Source organism: Eucalyptus grandis, chromosome 3 (assembly GCF_016545825.1).
Source record: "Eucalyptus grandis isolate ANBG69807.140 chromosome 3, ASM1654582v1, whole genome shotgun sequence".
In the NCBI taxonomy this organism is placed as follows: domain Eukaryota; kingdom Viridiplantae; phylum Streptophyta; class Magnoliopsida; order Myrtales; family Myrtaceae; genus Eucalyptus; species Eucalyptus grandis.
The window spans coordinates 16,060,596-16,064,958 of record NC_052614.1 but is presented as its reverse complement, the minus strand read 5'-3'; positions in this window follow the sequence as shown (position 1 = coordinate 16,064,958).

Here is a 4,363-nt window from a genome sequence, read left to right as displayed (position 1 = left end):
AAAAAAAAAAAAAAAAAAAGAGAGAGGAAAAGAATAAAGAGCCCAAAAGATTAAAAAAACATGGACGAATGAAAACATAAAAAATGAAAATGAAAAGAAAACAAAAAGAAAAAAGAAAAAAAGAAGTAAAGGAAAAAATAAAAAGAAGAAAAAAACAAAAACAAAACAAAAGCAAAACAAAAACAAAACAAGGAGAAAACAAGAAGAAAAAAAAATGAAATGAAATGAAAAGAGAAAAAAAGAAATAAGGAAAACGAAAAAGAAAAAGGAGAGAAAATGAAAATAAAAAGAAAGAAAAAAATAGAAAAGGGGATTGGGGGGTTCTCACGAGGGGGCTCTTTTTCTCTCGGTTCCCGCTCGCTCTCTCTCTCCTCTCGGAGGCTCTCTCGAGCTCGCGACGCTCGCACTCTCTCTCCTCTCGGACGCTCGCAAGCTGAATTCTCTCTCTCAATAACTGCTCGATGGAGCTTCCATGGTAGATCTCGGATGCCTAGCCTTGAACGATCCCGGTAGACATCCGTCATTCCTCGGGGGAAAATCTCCACTTCGCTCGCCGTCCACCGGAGGAAGTTTCCGCATCCGTCTCCAGTACTTCTCCGTCGAGCTCAAGTCGAAGGCTAGGTTTTCTCTCATTAGCGGGGATCGGAAATTGAAGGCCGGCGGTTGGGGATTGCGAGGGGAGTTCCGTTTCGCTCTCGCTCTAGCGATTCTCACTCAGCGGATCCCTCTCTTTCTCTCAATCACTCTCTCTCTGGCTCTCGGGATTTTGGTTCTTTCTCGGAGATCAGACGCTTGCTCTCTAAAAACTCGATCGGAGGTTGGTTCGCTCGATCGAAGGGGGTTTTCTTTCGATTCTGGCTCTCTCTCTCTCTCTGGAGCTCGATCGGTGATTCTCTCGATCGGGGATTCTCTCGTCGAATCTGTCTGGCCGGATCGACGTCTCTCCCTCTCGATCGCTCTCTCGCGCACCGGATCTGACTCGCTGAGACGGCCGGTCGAGGAGCTCAAAGTACAGGGCTCAGATTCGCATCGACAGTAGAGATGACGACAGCGGCGACGAGAGTTTCCTCCACGACCGACTTTGGCTTGGTCTTAGCTCTCATATGACAACTTCGGTAGCTTCTTCGAACTGAGGTTTGACCTCTGTAGTCGCTGTTTCCTCAGTTTTCTCTATTGGAAGTGTTGTGTTCACTTACTCAACCTGCGTGACATGGTATTTGTTGCACTAAGTTGCTTTCTGTGATGAACAATTACTATGCATATAAAGGCTTGCTCGCCAAATATGTTTGAGCGACAGAATCAATTTGATTGCTGAACATGACCCAGTAGTGTAAATGCTTATTTACCATTTGTCACATCACTTTTAAACAAGTTTCTCTAGACCGTCTACTATCTTAATTCTCAAGTGTTCACTCATCTGTCAAATGTGAAAATTTTGGTTTGCAACTTGAGATCTGTGTTGCTAGAGCTGAAAAGTGTAATGTCCGGTTGGATCTAGCACTCTATTATCTTTGAAAAAAAACTGATGGTCTTGATATGATGTTACTAGTGCAAACAGTGATTTAATCATGCTTGATGAGGAATTGATTTTTGTTGGGGTTGAATAGATCATAGGTCATGCTTCTATTAAACAGACATTAGACATTAGATGCTCTGTTCTTGTATAGATTGTTTTGGTTGATTGATATATCTCTGCTCTTGAATTTTTTAGAAAAATATGCATGCTGAATCTGTTAATGTTGTTTTCTTTGAAATTGATTGTGACATATGTTGTATACTTTCTGATGGACCAAGTGAATATAAAAGAGGCATAGGGGTTCACAGGGTTTACAAGCTTTAGATTTTGTAGTCCTTTTTGGTTTTCTGCTGAAGTATTGTGTTAAGATTCCCTTGCTTGTCCTTCTCTTGGATTGTGCTTTCGTATGGTGAGAATTCAAGTAGCATAGAAAACTGGTTGTCTTGATATTCCATGATTGGGTGTGCATTTGATTCCAACTTGAGGTTAGTTTAATTATGGATTGATGTCATTTTGATCAAGTAAACTCATACGTGTTTGTGAGAATATATGGCTTCAATTTCATGGCAATTTATCATCAAACAATCACAATTTGCAGTCTCGCGTGCTCTGTCATAATTCTGATTGCATGCTGAAATCATGGATTATGGATGTCGCAATGGATAATAGATGATCAATATGTTGATTGTGATCATTTGCATTCTTTAGAAATTCGGAGCTACAATTTGTAAGTGATTGAGTGTTCTGTTTTCATGCCTTTAATGACCTGCGTTGTTTGCCATTTTCACGTGATTTTTTGTGATTATATTCTAAAGTTGATGCCTAAATGAAAGTTGTTCATTAGGTTCCAATCTATATCAAATAAAAATTTCGCGATAATTGAAGATCATTTGCCTAGGTCGAATATGTCTAGAATATCCCTGACTTTGTTTGAGATTTTGCTGTTCTGATTGGCTCTCTGTTTTGGATGACCTTTTGTACAAAATACCTGATACGAGTTGGTTGCTGTGGTTTTCTGTGTTTGATGCCTTCATGAGAGTTGAAGATGGTTCGACTAGCTTTCCAGCAAGATATAATACACCCTAATCCGATATCATTAGCCACACGAAATCTTCTTTAAAAGTCAGGAAGTAATTCTGGAAAATTGTTATGTTCTACTCTGATGCGGAAATTCGTATGCCTGTTTTGACTGATATGCTTCGGTCCTTGGAATGAGCTGGTAGATGATGTTATTAGGACTTAATGTCTTCTAGAGATTTGTAATAGACTTCTTAAGCTTTCCATAGACATATTATATGTGCGATTTGGCCATCATTTTCCCTGCCTGATGCTTCTTGCAAAGAGCACTAATCTGCTGATGTGTTCTACTTGTTATAATCTGATCTGACCACTTGTACAAATGGCTTTACTTGAGCTAGAAAAAGACCTAAATTGCAATTTTCACCTAATAGGAATTCGTAAAGGACACCTTGAGCTTTCTAACGATGCCTAGTTTGTCCAATTTGCCCATCATTTTCCCTGCTTTTCTTTTTTTTTAGATCAAGTTTTGAAGTCTGAATTTGTCTTGACCTGCAGTGCTGTCTTGTCTCTATGAATCTGACTGTCTACCAATTTTGTGTGATCTTATACATAATGATCTTGAGGATAAATTCTCATTGAAAGCTGTCCATAATATCCATATCCATCCCATGTTAAAATTTGAGAATTTTTAAGGTCAAGTAACCTTAGAATTCAAGTTGACATGTAGCAATTTAAATTGTTATGCATTTTGCTCCTAATGACAAGCCACATATCAATGTTAATGGATTTGTGTGGCCTTTTGCATATGGATTTAGGGTTAAATGTCTAAATCAAACATTTTCTTCACATTTAACCCTACGTTATGTTCAAATTTCATGATTTTCATGCATTAATTAGGTGGCTTAACAAATCAGTTATCATACATCATTCTCTGATTTGCTTATGATTGATTTGCATGCTTTAGCGATTGTTGCTTTTCGGCCATGAATTTGACTTTACTTGAGCTTGATACGCCTCAAGAAATTCCATTTATGAAAGTTGCTCTTTATAAAGTGCTTGATTTCTGTGCTTTTTTCTTAGAGCCAATCATACATGGGTTATACCCCAATTGCTTTGATCTTAGTTGTGATGATTGTTTCTTTCACTTGTATGCATCTAGTCATAAATTTCTTAGATTAGGTCTAGATGAGGACCTTGAAGATGGAGAAGGCGTGAAGATGGTGGAGGTCGATGTCTATTCCGACCATTTTCATGTAATACCCATTTTCTCGACATATGTCTCGGGTTCCATGCATTGTATAAAACCCGACGAGTTGCGGGTTTTCTTTCTTTCCTTTTTAATTGTTTTTTTCTTTTTTTTTTTAGGATTGCCTGATAGGTTTAACTGCTTTTCTTAATTGTTTACTTCGTGTCTTGCACTTTCAATTTTATTGATTGTTTTCCTTTCTTTTTTAGAAACAGAATAGAATGAAAGTAATCCATCACGCATGATCATTTAGTATAGAATTGATGATCCTGAAAATATAAAAAGAAACGCATGGACATATTAGGAAAAACACAACATACTGTTTAGGTACCGAAAGGGCGCTTATAGCAATATTAGCGTAACTCAAGTCCCCGAACCTAGATATCTGGTTGCGTAGAAATCGAGGGAACACTCCCAATCCTCGATTGGGTTTTTAGCCGACCCCCGAAAATGAGGCTTGTGGCGACTCCTATATATTTTTAGGTTGTTATAAACAACTAGATCGCATAAATAAACCGTCGCGCGGGTACGAGCTCGTGATCTCGTGAGGAAACTCTCGTGATCGAAGTATTCCTAAACCC